This window comes from Elaeis guineensis, chromosome 14, assembly GCF_000442705.2.
Source record: "Elaeis guineensis isolate ETL-2024a chromosome 14, EG11, whole genome shotgun sequence".
NCBI lineage: Eukaryota > Viridiplantae > Streptophyta > Magnoliopsida > Arecales > Arecaceae > Elaeis > Elaeis guineensis.
The window spans coordinates 8,490,517-8,507,140 of NC_026006.2; the positions used below are offsets into that span (position 1 = coordinate 8,490,517).

Genomic DNA, 16,624 nt, shown 5'->3' on the forward strand with positions numbered 1-16,624 from the left:
GATAGGAAGTTGGTGTACATGAATATGCTGGTGTGTTTTGGTAACCATTTTGTAGTTATTTCTCTCGGCATGAAATACTTGATGATGACGAGATACATGAGTTATGATAAAGACTAAAAGAAACAGTGATAGAAGAGGAAGAGAAAGAAGAAGAGGAAGATGAAGAGGACGCGACTGAGGAAGAAAAATTTGAAATGATGAGTCTGATGAGAAAAAAAATGAAATTTTCTTGATAGTAAAGATTGATTTATACAATATTGCTATTCACATTTAAGTTAGTTGATAGTAGATAAAGTTTCTATCAAAATAAAAATGAATAAGTAGGTTTGATAATTATATATTCTTATTTGACATCTATTTTTATTGTTATTTTGTATGACTAATTTGGTTTATGTTTAATTCACAGATTCGTCAAGCTTGAGGTGCCATATCGGATGATTGGGTGGTTGAAGTAGTGCTTTAAAGAAGCTTAGCCTTTGTGGGATTAGGTGGAGTAATAATCAAGGATGAGTTACTACACAGATTTGAGGTGATGTATTAGACTTTTACTTAGTTCATAACGTGAATAAGTTATTATGATAATAAAACATTATTCTTTGATATATTTTGCAGGCAAGGTACAGATGGTCTCCAGCAAAAGATCATAATGTTAGGAAATGCTTAATGAGTACCAATAGATATCTACTTACTAGTATAATAAGTGAGACATAAAAGAAATATGTTGATAAGTTAAAGGAGACGAATCCGCAAGCTACACTTCCAGACAGTTTGGTTATGAACTTATTAGGTGTAGTATTATGTTTGATACTGGATACTAACTGGAGTTGAATTGTTTAATATTTTGATATACTGTATTTGCTTATGTATTTTGAGGTGTAGTTTTATGTGTTGTATATGACTGTGTATTTGAACGATATTTGAATTATTATGAATAGATTAATTAATTTAATTTTAGTATATTTGCTTGTTTATTTGAAGAAAAAATAACATATTAATTTTTTTATTATAATAAATTTTGTCACTAATGGTAGGTTAACTTTTTGTGACAATAAATTGTCATTAAGAATTATTTTTTAATGATAGTTTAACTTTTTGTGATAATAAAATTTATTACTAATACAGGTTAACTTTTTTTATGATAATTAATACGTTGGTTACTGTGAGTACCTCGGATCAGTGTAACAATCATGGGACACCTCAAATCTTCAAGCTATCATTAGGACTACTTAAAAAAAGAGTCATGTACAATGTAGAGTAGCTTACGTCTGGTGTGTCGTATGGTCTGTTTGAAAGAAATATACCCTACAAGCCAATAGAAATTTATATTTTGATAGATTTTTCTTGTAATCTTTCAGACTCGTATAATTGACACTTTATAAATAAAAGATATTTTTCATCATATACTGCATCTTATTTTTATAATGATTATGATGAACCATAAATCAGGATAATGATTTTAGGATTACGATGAGATCATACCTATAAGATCAAAAATCTTAAAAATTTTGATTTAAAATATTCTTAGTTATAGGAGCATTGAGTAGGGGATCAATATTTCGGATAGACTAGCACTTCCTATGTATGCTCGATGGAGAGGGTGGCTGATCTTATAAGCCACTTGTATGAGATACTAATACAAGGATGTGAGTGCTCATTAAAGAATGAGTTTACTAAATTGATCCAACTTAAGAAACGTCTTACAAAATTTACTTATCCATCAAAAGATGTTTTCTTATAGTGGGAGTTGTGTATGTAATCCTTTGACCTAAGACTACCATAGAACTTTGTATACATAAATCCATATTTTGGTTCATATTTATTCATGACTTAGTCATGTACAGAGTGATCTCGATATAGTAAAATATGTATGAAGGTTGTGAGTAGGTCAATATGGAATCGATCACTTCTGATAAGAGAAGATCGCATCCTACTTGCTTGATCGATTGATGATTCAGAAAATCTTTGATCAAAGTAGGATAAAAATTAGAAAGAATTTTTAATATTTTATTAATTAAATTATCATTAAAGATTAAAAAATATAAATATAATATTAGATTTGACATCATTTCATATCTAGAGTCATATTCAGGATGTAGTGAGATCGCAGGATTGAATTGCATGGTAATTTTTCACTGAAGGATATTTTTGATATTTGTATCAAAATTTTATATTTTTCAGATAGATATAATATATTGCTAGATGTCAATCTTGTCTTGTAAGTTTGATCAAATTAAAGAGTTTAATTCGATCGCCAATTAGAAAGAGTTTTAATTACTGAAATCGGATTAGCTCGATTGGATTTAGATCGGTTAGATTAAATTCTAATCAAATCAGATCAACTTGCACTCGGATCCATTGTTGGCTAGATGTGGAATCCAATGGGTCACACACAAAAAAATTGATCAGGAGTCTAATTGAATTAGATCATATTTGCATAATAGATTTGCCAACACATGTTGCAAATCCTAGCTTCTTGTTTTGAATCGGATTCGAAATTGATTCCAAATTGGGCTAGTTAAATCCAAATAATTTAAACTAATTTTGGATTTGAGTTGGGTCAATCCTTGACTATATGTACCAGAGATTTGGCATTGTATAATTAGGTCCCCACATGTCAAGAATTTTTCTTGCGTGTGGGATGCATTTTTGTGCGCAAGACATGAGTTGGCGTCCCAAGAGATAGGACGCCCCTTCCTCATCCTTATCCAATGGTTCCATGGTGAAATTATTTTTTTGAGAATCATGATTTCTTTTTAAATGTAGAGGAGTTCTTCTGTAGCTAAATCACCTTCTGGTTTAATCATGAAAATTAGTTGAAGTTTGAAAACTAGCCTAATCTATCCATGCGCCTAACCTAAAGTCCATGTTGTGAAGGACTCTTAGCTAATTGTCACACCTCATCTTAATCTCAGATTTTTTCCATGCCAACACCTAATTAGCATCTCAATCTTGGGCTATTGGATGGACAAAGTTTCACTAATGAGTGGTGGAGAAAAAATGCACCTAAGAAAGCCTCGCGATGCATCAGAGAATTATCGAGAAAAATATTTCGAAGAGTCTTTCTGCGTGAAGCATCTTTTGGATTTTTTTCTGATGATTGTCATATGTCAAAAAGTTTTAGATAGGCATGGGATTTTCATCAGGGGGCATGAGAAATTTTGATGGATGCGAGATGGCATGTGGAGAGGGCGCAAGACAAGTCTGAAGGCAACCTATCGCTAACTATTTAAAGGGGGTGCACCGGGGGATTTGTTTCATTCAGAAATTTGCTTCTATCTTTTCTTTCTTACACCCTCTCTCTATTGTCCAATTAATCTCTTCTTTTTCTTATTAAGATAAATCCAAAAATAGTAAGGACAAGTTCAATTTTAGGACAAGAGTCTAGGAAGAGATATAAGGAAGACAAGGAGAGAAGAAAGGTAGGGATAAGAAGGCTAGGAAGAGAGGAAGAAGGTCTTGAGGTCCTACTACCCAAGGAAATTCTCAGAGTAAAAATTTTGATGGAGAAATCATCTTAGAGAGTTGGTATCCTGATTATAGCCTTGTGTGGATCACCGTTGAAGGGCGAACACTTGGGCGCCTGGTGGGAGGTTCGCCAGATTTTGAAACAAGCGCTGTAGATATTCTTCTATAGCTTGAATCTTATTATGATATATGTTATATGATTGTAATTATCAAGGAGGTACTGATTTAAGAGTTTAATATTTAAAATTTTATAGTTTAAATTTTTAAAAACCATTACGCTTTCGTTGTGCATGTCCACCTTGAAATCTTACAGTGGTATCAATGAGGAAAGAAACTATTTTTCCTCGAAAGGTACAGGTTGCATCTAAAAAATTTTTATATTCATCTATATGATTAAGGATTAAATTCTAACCTAATTTGTAGTGAAACCAGAGATCAAATCTTAAATTATCTGATATAAACCTTTGTAGAGGCCTGGATGTGCAGATCCTCTACTTCGCATGCACATCAGACGCCGTAGGAAAGCAGGATGAACTTCAATCTAATTGTCTTTGCAACTCAATCAATCGAGGGATGAGATATGCTGGTATAATATCTCACAGTAGCAGGTGAGATACCCAAGATGGATCCACACCCAAAGGAAAAGGGCGGCAACAAGAGGAGAGGGCAAGGGGGAAGAAGGGACCTCTCTCTTCTCACGCCTCTCTCTTCTCTCGATCTGATTTGTTTGCTATGCATCTATAGGTAAAGACCTTCTCTATTTATAGATGATTTTTATGACCTAATAAGTATAGGATTCCTAACTCAAATCTGATTTGAATCAGTCCAATACTCATGAAAGAAAGATTCCTACATGAGATAGAATTGCCATCACATATGATAACCAATTTGCACCCATTCCCTCACCACATGGAACACCCCAAATGAGCAAAGCTCTAGGTGTTGGTTGGCCCATATAGAGGAGAATCTTAGTACAAGTGAAAATACTCATATCTCATCAAAAATAGATCCGATTTGAATCCAATTCGAAGCTGGATCGAAATAATTTCGAAAGACTGTCAATTCCAAACTCTTTAGGACTTTTGTACCAAGTCTAACTTAGATTTTGGACCCAATTAAGATTAATTAATTCAGATCTAATTTAAAATTAATCAGTACTTAAATTCAATCTTTTATATGCTCCATGGATCATGGATCAGAAACTATTCATCCACGGGATCAAATTTGTACCTCATGTGTAGTGCTAGCTAGATATAGTCAACTCTTCAATTCCGTTTGACCCGTAACTTAATTCTCAATCAAGCTGGCTTATATATTCAATCAAGTCAAGTACTTCTAAATTAGACATATAAATATAAGTCAATTTCTTCCTACTTTGTTTGACTTGTGTACGTGACTCCATAGGTTCAAACACTAAGTCGGTAGCACAGGAACCAATTCCTGCACTAATTGAGATACCATCTAGCAATGGTTCTCGATATTTTGATAAGTCGAATTATCGTAAAGAAATATTTTAGAATCCATACATATGGTTACTGCATAATTTATTCTTTTGATCCTGAATGGTCTAGGTGTGGGAATACTGTCCCAAAGTCAATCGTCAGTCTGTTGACGGTTGTGCTCTTTGTTGTATTAGTACATAAATCATAAATAAATAAAAGTTATTTTGATATTTTTTATCACAAATTGTCATCTTCTAATGAACTCTTGTTTGTGGTGAAGTCCTTAGGACTATTTAGACTCGACAAAGGAGGATTTGTCGTTTAGTTCTTAAAACCTGTTCACGATCAAATGATACGTTGTTACCAAGGACAATAATATTTATCGAGCATAGGTCGTTGTGTGCCATATAGGTTGGTTGTCTTTCTTAACCAAGGAGTGTGGAGACACTGGTATGGCATACAGGTGAGATGTTAGGGTACATCTGCACTGAACGTGACCGACTCCGGAGCTATCTCTGCTGTCAAGATTTGCTCTGATGGGATATGGATATAAATATCCCTCTGATCTGAGACCGTCATGGTGACTTGCAAGCAACTCACTGCACTTAGGCACTGGACTACCTAAATTTTAATTCAGTGACGGAAGGCTGCTGGGTGTAGTCAAGTACTTGACTTGTCGGTGCGTGTGTCAAGATGGGATTGACCACTCCAGTTCAGGAGCTATGTACAGTCATATTTCAATTTAGCAAAACTTTGGCCAGGATAGTTCTAGTGAGGAGTCACAGGACTGATTGAGTTGAGCACGACTCGGATGATCTAATCAGGGTTGACAGTTTAACCCTGAGTCATCCTAAACATAGGGGTCAAAAAGGATGAATTATACAGTAACCATATTCACATAGGTTCTGAGTATTGCGATTGTGACTATTCGACCTATCCAGATGTCGGGTACCATTGCTAGATGGTCACTTCGATTAGTACAGAATTTGTTCCTGTGCTACCGGCTTAGGTTCGAACCTGCGGGGTCACACACATTAGAGATTCCTATCTGATCTGATGGCTGATGAAGAGTTCTAATATTTGTGGACTATGAGTCCTACATGTCTGGAACTCTATGATCAAGAATCAGGATTCTCTGATCATGAGTCCCACACATTTTGGTACCGAGGTCAAGAGTCCACTGGTTTGGGACTTTTCGATCAGAATTTCATATCGATGAATTCTGATGCCCAATTGCCCATCGGATTTGGATTCAATATTTATGAAATGTTTAATTAGTGATTTAATCATTAATTAACTCAATTTGATTGAGTAATTATTTTTGAATCAAGTCCAATTGAATTGGATTCAGTTGGGTTTGATCCGATTAGGTTAAGAGTTGACCTAATCATCGAGATAGTTTGATCCCTGAATTGATCAGGGGTTGACTTAGTTCAATTTTTGATTTGATTAGGATTTTATTGAGCCTAATTAAGTCTAATTAAATTAGATTTAATTTATTTCTAATTGTGCTTAACCTATTTTGATTAGGTTGGTTCAATTAAGATTAACCACCATTTGAATTTGAATCCCTGCGCCACTTCATATCTCTGCACCCATTGAATTCACGAGAAGAAACTTCTCATGAATTTTCTCTCACGCAAAGCCCTTCCCATTCCCCACATTTTGTGCGCCACATAGGTGGATAAGGATGGTTGGTTGGCCATTCAAATTCAAAATATTTTGAATTTGAATGGCAACCAACCATCCTTATCCACCTATGTGGCGCACAAATGTGGGGAATGGGAAGGGCTTTGCGTGAGAGAAAATTCATGAGAAGTTTCTTCTCGTGAATTCAAATGGGTGCAGAGATATGAAGTGGCGCAGGGATTCAAATTCAAATGGTGGTTTAATCTTAATTGAACCAACCTAATCAAAATAGGTTAAGCACAATTAGAATAAATTAAATCTAATTTAATTAGACTTAATTAGGCTCAATAAAATCCTAATCAAATCAAAAAATTGACTAAGTCCAACCCCTGATCAATTCAGGGATCAAACTATCTCGATGATTAGGTCAACTCTTAACCTAATCGGATCAAACCCAACTGAATCCAATTCAATTGGACTTGATTCAAAAATAATTACTCAATCAAATTGAGTTAATTAATGATTAAATCACTAATTAAACATTTCATAAATATTGAATCCAAATCCGATGGGCAATTGGGCATCAGAATTCATCGATATGAAATTCTGATCGAAAAGTCCCAAACCAGTGGGACTCTTGACCTCGGTACCCAAAATGTGTGGGACTCATGATCAGAGAATCCTGATTCTTGATCATAGAGTTCCAGACATGTAGGACTCATAGTCCACAAATATTAGAACTCTTCATCAGCCATCAGATCAGATAGGAATCTCTAATGTGTGTGACCCCGCAGGTTCGAACCTAAGCCGGTAGCACAGGAACAAATTTCTGTACTAATCGAAGTGACCATCTAGCAATGGTACCCGACATCTGGATAGGTCGAATAGTCACAATCGCAATACTCAGAACCTATGTGAATATGGTTACTGTATAATTCATCCTTTTTGACCCCTATGTTTAGGATGACTCAGGGTTAAACTGTCAACCCTGATTAGATCATCCGAGTCGTGCTCAACTCAATCAGTCCTGTGACTCCTCACTAGAACTATCCTGGCCAAAGTTTTGCTAAATTGAAATATGACTGTACATAGCTCCTGAACTGGAGTGGTCAATCCCATCTTGACACACGCACCGACAAGTCAAGTACTTGACTACACCCAGCAGCCTTCCGTCACTGAATTAAAAATTTAGGTAGTCCAGTGCCTAAGTGCAGTGAGTTGCTTGCAAGTCACCATGACGGTCTCAGATCAGAGGGATATTTATATCCATATCCCATCAGAGCAAATCTTGACAGCAGAGATAGCTCCGGAGTCGGTCACGTTCAGTGCAGATGTACCCTAACATCTCACCTGTATGCCATACCAGTGTCTCCACACTCCTTGGTTAAGAAGACAACCAACCTATATGGCACACAACGACCTATGCTCGATAAATATTATTGTCCTTGGTAACAACGTATCATTTGATCGTGAACAGGTTTAAGAACTAAACGACAAATCCTCCTTTGTCGAGTCTAAATAGTCCTAAGGACTTCACCACAACACAAGAGTTCATTAGAAGATGACAATTTGTGATAAAAAATATCAAAATAACTTTTATTTATTTATGATTTATGTACTAATACAACAAAGAGCACAACCGTCAACAGACTGACGATTGACTTTGGGACAGTATTCCCAACACCTAGACCATTCAGGATCAAAAGAATAAATTATGCAGTAACCATATGTATGGATTCTAAAATATTTCTTTACGATAATTCGACTTATCAAAATATCGAGAACCATTGCTAGATGGTATCTCAATTAGTGCAGGAATTGGTTCCTGTGCTACCGACTTAGTGTTTGAACCTATGGAGTCACGTACACAAGTCAAACAAAGTAGGAAGAAATTGACTTATATTTATATGTCTAATTTAGAAGTACTTGACTTGATTGAATATATAAGCCAGCTTGATTGAGAATTAAGTTACGGGTCAAACGGAATTGAAGAGTTGACTATATCTAGCTAGCACTACACATGAGGTACAAATTTGATCCCGTGGATGAATAGTTTCTGATCCATGATCCATGGAGCATATAAAAGATTGAATTTAAGTACTGATTAATTTTAAATTAGATCTGAATTAATTAATCTTAATTGGGTCCAAAATCTAAGTTAGACTTGGTACAAAAGTCCTAAAGAGTTTGGAATTGACAGTCTTTCGAAATTATTTCGATCCAGCTTCGAATTGGATTCAAATCGGATCTATTTTTGATGAGATATGAGTATTTCACTTGTACTAAGATTCTCCTCTATTATGGGCCAACCAACACCTAGAGCTTTGCTCATTTGGGGTGTTCCATGTGGGTGAGGGAATGGGTGCAAATTGGTTATCATATGTGATGGCAATTCTATCTCATGTAGGAATCTTTCTTTCATGAGTATTGGACTGATTCAAATCAGATTTGAGTTAGGAATCCTATACTTATTAGGTCATAAAAATCATCTATAAATAGAGAAGGTCTTTACCTATAGATGCATAGCAAACAAATCAGATCGAGAGAAGAGAGAGGCGTGAGAAGAGAGAGGTCCCTTCTTCCCCCTTGCCCTCTCCTCTTGTTGCCGCCCCTTTTCCTTTGGGTGTGGATCCATCTTGGGTATCTCACCTGCTACTGTGAGATATTATACCAGCATATCTCATCCCTCGATTGATTGAGTTGCAAAGACAATTAGATTGAAGTTCATCCTGCTTTCCTACGGCGTCTGATGTGCATGCGAAGTAGAGGATCTGCACATCCAGGCCTCTACAAAGGTTTATATCAGATAATTTAAGATTTGATCTCTGGTTTCACTACTAATTAGGTTAGAATTTAATCCTTAATCATATAGATGAATATAAAAATTTTTAGATGCAACCTGTACCTTTCGAGGAAAAATAGTTTCTTTCCCTTCATTGATACCACTGTAAGATTTCAAGGTGGACATGCACAACGAAAGCGTAATGGTTTTTAAAAATTTAAACTATAAAATTTTAAATATTAAACTCTTAAATCAGTACCTCCTTGATAATTAACAATCATATAACATATATTCATAATAAGATTCAAGCTATAGAAGAATATCTACAGCGCTTGTTTCAAAATCTGGCGAACCTCCACCAGGCGCCCAAGTGTTCGCCCTTCAACGGTGATCCACACAAGGCTATAATCAGGATACCAACTCTCTAAGATGATTTCTCCATCAAAATTTTTACTCTGAGAATTTCCTTGGGTAGTAGGACCTCAAGACCTTCTTCCTCTCTTCCTAGCCTTCTTATCCCTACCTTTCTTCTCTCCTTGTCTTCCTTATATCTCTTCCTAGACTCTTGTCCTAAAATTGAACTTGTCCTTACTATTTTTGGATTTATCTTAATAAGAAAAAGAAGAGATTAATTGGACAATAGAGAGAGGGTGTAAGAAAGAAAAGATAGAAGCAAATTTCTGAATGAAACAAATCCCCCGGTGCACCCCCTTTAAATAGTTAGCGATAGGTTGCCTTCAGACTTGTCTTGCGCCCTCTCCACATGCCATCTCGCATCCATCAAAATTTCTCATGCCCCCTGATGAAATCCCATGCCTATCTAAAACTTTTTGACATATGACAATCATCAGAAAAAAATCCAAAAGATGCTTCACGCAGAAAGACTCTTCGAAATATTTTTCTCGATAATTCTCTGATGCATCGCGAGGCTTTCTTAGGTGCATTTTTTCTCCACCACTCATTAGTGAAACTTTGTCCATCCAATAGCCCAAGATTGAGATGCTAATTAGGTGTTGGCATGGAAAAAATCTGAGATTAAGATGAGGTGTGACAATTAGCTAAGAGTCCTTCACAACATGGACTTTAGGTTAGGCGCATGGATAGATTAGGCTAGTTTTCAAACTTCAACTAATTTTCATGATTAAACCAGAAGGTGATTTAGCTACAGAAGAACTCCTCTACATTTAAAAAGAAATCATGATTCTCAAAAAAATAATTTCACCATGGAACCATTGGATAAGGATGAGGAAGGGGCGTCCTATCTCTTGGGACGCCAACTCATGTCTTGCGCACAAAAATGCATCCCACACGCAAGAAAAATTCTTGACATGTGGGGACCTAATTATACAATGCCAAATCTCTGGTACATATAGTCAAGGATTGACCCAACTCAAATCCAAAATTAGTTTAAATTATTTGGATTTAACTAGCCCAATTTGGAATCAATTTCGAATCCGATTCAAAACAAGAAGCTAGGATTTGCAACATGTGTTGGCAAATCTATTATGCAAATATGATCTAATTCAATTAGACTCCTGATCAATTTTTTTTGTGTGTGACCCATTGGATTCCACATCTAGCCAACAATGGATCCGAGTGCAAGTTGATCTGATTTGATTAGAATTTAATCTAACCGATCTAAATCCAATCGAGCTAATCCGATTTCAGTAATTAAAACTCTTTCTAATTGGCGATCGAATTAAACTCTTTAATTTGATCAAACTTACAAGACAAGATTGACATCTAGCAATATATTATATCTATCTGAAAAATATAAAATTTTGATACAAATATCAAAAATATCCTTCAGTGAAAAATTACCATGCAATTCAATCCTGCGATCTCACTACATCCTGAATATGACTCTAGATATGAAATGATGTCAAATCTAATATTATATTTATATTTTTTTAATCTTTAATGATAATTTAATTAATAAAATATTAAAAATTCTTTCTAATTTTTATCCTACTTTGATCAAAGATTTTCTGAATCATCAATCGATCAAGCAAGTAGGATGCGATCTTCTCTTATCAGAAGTGATCGATTCCATATTGACCTACTCACAACCTTCATACATATTTTACTATATCGAGATCACTCTGTACATGACTAAGTCATGAATAAATATGAACCAAAATATGGATTTATGTATACAAAGTTCTATGGTAGTCTTAGGTCAAAGGATTACATACACAACTCCCACTATAAGAAAACATCTTTTGATGGATAAGTAAATTTTGTAAGACGTTTCTTAAGTTGGATCAATTTAGTAAACTCATTCTTTAATGAGCACTCACATCCTTGTATTAGTATCTCATACAAGTGGCTTATAAGATCAGCCACCCTCTCCATCGAGCATACATAGGAAGTGCTAGTCTATCCGAAATATTGATCCCCTACTCAATGCTCCTATAACTAAGAATATTTTAAATCAAAATTTTTAAGATTTTTGATCTTATAGGTATGATCTCATCGTAATCCTAAAATCATTATCCTGATTTATGGGGTTCATCATAATCATTATAAAAATAAGATGCAGTATATGATGAAAAATATCTTTTATTTATAAAGTGTCAATTATACGAGTCTGAAAGATTACAAGAAAAATCTATCAAAATATAAATTTCTATTGGCTTGTAGGGTATATTTCTTTCAAACAGACCATACGACACACCAGACGTAAGCTACTCTACATTGTACATGACTCTTTTTTTAAGTAGTCCTAATGATAGCTTGAAGATTTGAGGTGTCCCATGATTGTTACACTGATCCGAGGTACTCACAGTAACCAACGTATTAATTATCATAAAAAAAGTTAACCTGTATTAGTAATAAATTTTATTATCACAAAAAGTTAAACTATCATTAAAAAAATAATTCTTAATGACAATTTATTGTCACAAAAAGTTAACCTACCATTAGTGACAAAATTTATTATAATAAAAAAATTAATATGTTATTTTTTCTTCAAATAAACAAGCAAAATATACTAAAATTTAAATTAATTAATCTATTCATAATAATTCAAATATCGTTCAAATACACAGTCATATACAACACATAAAACTACACCTCAAAATACATAAGCAAATACAGTATATCAAAATATTAAACAATTCAACTCCAGTTAGTATCCAGTATCAAACATAATACTACACCTAATAAGTTCATAACCAAACTGTCTGGAAGTGTAGCTTGCGGATTCGTCTCCTTTAACTTATCAACATATTTCTTTTATGTCTCACTTATTATACTAGTAAGTAGATATCTATTGGTACTCATTAAGCATTTCCTAACATTATGATCTTTTGCTGGAGACCATCTGTACCTTGCCTGCAAAATATATCAAAGAATAATGTTTTATTATCATAATAACTTATTCACGTTATGAACTAAGTAAAAGTCTAATACATCACCTCAAATCTGTGTAGTAACTCATCCTTGATTATTTACTCCACCTAATCCCACAAAGGCTAAGCTTCTTTAAAGCACTACTTCAACCACCCAATCATCCGATATGGCACCTCAAGCTTGACGAATCTGTGAATTAAACATAAACCAAATTAGTCATACAAAATAACAATAAAAATAGATGTCAAATAAGAATATATAATTATCAAACCTACTTATTCATTTTTATTTTGATAGAAACTTTATCTACTATCAACTAACTTAAATGTGAATAGCAATATTGTATAAATCAATCATTATTACTATCAAGAAACTTAAACTCATTTTTTTTCTCATCAGACTCATCATTTTCAAATTTTTCTTCCTCATCGTCCGCGTCCTCTTCATCTTCCTCTTCTTCTTTCTCTTCCTCTTCTATCACTGTTTCTTTTAGTCTTTATCATAACTCATGTATCTCGTCATCATCAAGTATTTCATGCCGAGAGAAATAACTACAAAATGGTTACCAAAACACACCAGCATATTCATGTACACCAACTTCCTATCTCTTTCATTATAACCTATTGCCTTTTTGTCTTTCTTTTTTTTTAAAAAAAAATAATAACTTGCTCAGGGCATTAGTACGTATAGGAAAAGAAATATTGAAAGTTTGTCAAATGGGGTTTTGTAGCTGGTTTGTCAAATAAAACACAGATCTCATATTGGGAATGCATGTGCATCAAAGGCCTACAGAAAGTTGGTGGTGTTTTGTACCTTCTAAAATTGATTATAGGGAACAAGTTCACAATCAGAACACATTCACAAACAAATATACCTGTTACAAATCTCTCAACCAAATAAAGCAATAAAAGTTTTTTTTGTATTTTGGTAAAGGGGGATGCTACCATACTATTAAGAAGTAGTAAAGCTATGCATGATACAGCAACTGAAAAAAGGCCCAAGTAACAAAAGTAGTATAAGTATAGTGGGTCGAAACAATATATGTAGATACATCAAGGTAACAGAAGGAACATTCAGAAAGTTTAAGATACTGCCAGTCGGCAAACAAGCTTTCCTACACTGTGATAAACCATAAGCATGGCGGCACTGAACAATATCATGCTGTAGCATTGATAAGAAGTCAATGAAGTTCCCCTGAGTATACATGAAGAATGAATATAAGGAGGTATATTCTGCATTATAAGAAGTCCAGCAATTGTTTGCGTGAAAGAAGATAATTACCCATAGTACCATTTGCCACACTAAATATAATGAAATGTAAGCTATATCGCAAAAAATCCACCAACTGTTTGCATGAAACAATGCCATCAACCGTAATATCAGTTGCCATAAAATATAATGAAATGTAAGCTATATCGTAAAAGATCCACTAACTATTTGCTTGAAACAATGCCATCAACCATAATATCATTTGCCACAGACTAAGATAGTATGTGAAATTCTGACCCGGTTCAGCATTAAACCACATCCAGAAGAACAATGCTGAACACCAAACCCAGCTACTTATGAATAAATTATGCTGCCCATTAGAATAGATACTCGTGAATAAGTTATGTTGCCCATATTGCTGTGAAGCCTGATGTTGGAACAACTGAAACTCAGAGAGTGTACACCAAATAATGAAAGTAATAAAGAACAAGGAGAACTGAAATTGGTAGTAAATCAATCCGAAGATCAAAACTGTATGCAATGGGTTTTGAAAGGATGAACAACAGCAGATTGAAGTTAGAAAGTGTTGATAGCACCTATATTGATATCCTGCCCAATAAAACAGTAATAGTCCAGCAGACCATGTGCAACAATAATTAAACCTAGCATTAGTTGTGTTCCTGTATGTATGAGTTCCAACAAAATTTCTGAACAACTTGCTCAAATGTTGAAAAGGTGTAGAATGTGTTCCAATTCCTATCAGTATCTATGTTCTTTGAGACATCATTTGGGAAGAAATGTTACCAGCAGCACATTGCAAGCAAGGAAAACCGTATAGGCTATGTTCCTTTTGTAACATCTGGCAACAAATCACTGAGGCAGCCTTTGAAGATAAAGCATAAATGAAATACCAATCAAGATCCTATAATAGGTAGGAAGAATAAATTAAATTGCCAATCCCATTGGTTAGAACTTCATCTGGGATACAGAAATCGTAGGCACCATTATAATCAATCAATGAAAGCTGCATTACCAAGTGAAAGGCTATGAAATTCATCCTAAACTAGGGCTAGCAGCTAAGCAATAAAAGATTTTGAGTTCAGCTTGATAATGGTAAGAGAATATTCAGTCTAAGCTTTAGAAGAATGCAAATTAATAGGAGCAAGTCATATGCCATAAGATTTTTAATCTTTTAAAGTAAATATACATTCACCCACATCATCTTCTCCCCCTCCCCCTCTTCCGCCCTCCCCCTCCCCCTCTTCCGCCTTCGGCCCATCTCCTTCCTCGCCATCCTCTGCTGCTTCCTATCTCTTCCCCCCTATCGACGGCCTCCCCCCTGCCCTCTGATCTCCCTCAGGTGCTGTCCTTTGCCACAAATCACAGAAAGGAAAAATAAAATGAAAAGAAAATGAGGGGAAAAGGAAGGCAAATGATCAATCCATATGGGAAAAAGATCTTACCTTTTGATTTCTTCTATCTTTCCTTCGTTCTCGTTGATTTTTCCTACATATTCCCTCAATTTTTCCTTTGTTTCTTCTGTCTTCAGGGTCTCAATCAGGTGGAGGCTTGAGCAGCCGAATAGAAAAAGGTTAGATGATGGCTAGGGCTATATATATATATATATATATATATATATATATATATATATATATATAAAAGAGTTTAAATAGATATATTAGTAAGCCTATATAATTATGCCTTATTACATGATTAAGATAGTGATTAGGCCTTCCAACAATCTGGATTCAAATCCTCATACCATCTTATTATTTATATATTTTTATAAAAATTGATTATATATATTTATAAATTATAAAATTTAATAAAAAATTACTATATATTTTCTAGATATATATTTTTAATAAATTTATTATATATATATAATTAAGTTTCGATAAAAGGTATATGATGGATAAATCCCAAATCCAAACAAATTTTAATTTTAAATTCCAAAATCTTCTAAAATTTTATAGAATACTACTAGACGCGTCAGGGATTGCACTGTGTACAAGTCAAATCAGCTAATATCCATATCTATCTTGTAATTAATTAAAAATTTTATATCCATATCCATCTAATATCTATCTCAGATCGGATCTGGTTGGTTGAACAGTGGTATTTTCATTGGATGTATGTCCTAGAAGTCAATCTTGACTGACATATTTCATATCTCTAGGATATGATTTTGTACTTATTGGGCAGTTATATTACCATTCATGTCTATGTATCTATGAATCATCCAAGGAATTAACAAGATGATGACACATATTCTCCAAGAGTTGAGAATTTGAAGCATATATCATTTATGGTTGATTCCTAAATTGCTCTTGGTCAAATGATCATCATGAGAATGGTGATTGATCTGGATAGACCAATGCACAGATTGCTTCCTTCGGATAGATGGGTCTCAAGTCTGCAGTGTAGAGACACTGGAGCAAGAGTGCAGGTGGTTATTAGAGAATAACTAGTACTGAGCATGACCAACACGAGAAGTCACATGAATGTCTGCTCACTCGTTAATGACTTTCTCGATGCTGCAGTTGTATGACTGATCTTTTGATCTGAGATGATACTACTACTCGCAGTGAGGCTGCTGGAGTTTGACTGACACATCAACATGGGTCTCAAAAAGCTCTTGTAGTAGATGTTGGTGACAGTTGGTCCACTATAGGAGTGGGGTGTGCATCAAGATGGGATCTAGTGATCCTAGTAGAAAGGAGTAGTCCTATGAGATTTAAGA

General features: G+C 34.6%; 2 long non-coding RNA genes across 5 annotated transcripts; one reads left to right on the forward strand and one right to left on the reverse strand.

Annotated features, from left to right (window-relative positions):
* The first annotated feature begins 495 nt into the window (after positions 1-495).
* On the forward strand, positions 496-944 carry LOC140853797 (uncharacterized). Its single transcript, XR_012136899.1, has 2 exons — positions 496-529; positions 613-944. It is a non-coding gene; the product is annotated as an uncharacterized lncRNA (long non-coding RNA).
* An 11,364-nt stretch (positions 945-12,308) lies between these two features.
* LOC140853581 (uncharacterized) lies at positions 12,309-15,477 on the reverse strand. 4 transcript variants are annotated; one of them, XR_012136651.1, is made up of 4 exons: positions 15,345-15,465; positions 15,099-15,244; positions 12,738-12,861; positions 12,309-12,654 (listed from the first exon to the last, which is right to left on the reverse strand). It is a non-coding gene; the product is annotated as an uncharacterized lncRNA (long non-coding RNA). The 4 variants fall into 4 exon arrangements; XR_012136653.1 differs by having other exon boundaries at positions 15,099-15,249; XR_012136652.1 differs by lacking the exon at positions 15,099-15,244 and having other exon boundaries at positions 15,345-15,477.
* Positions 15,478-16,624: the final 1,147 nt, after the last annotated feature.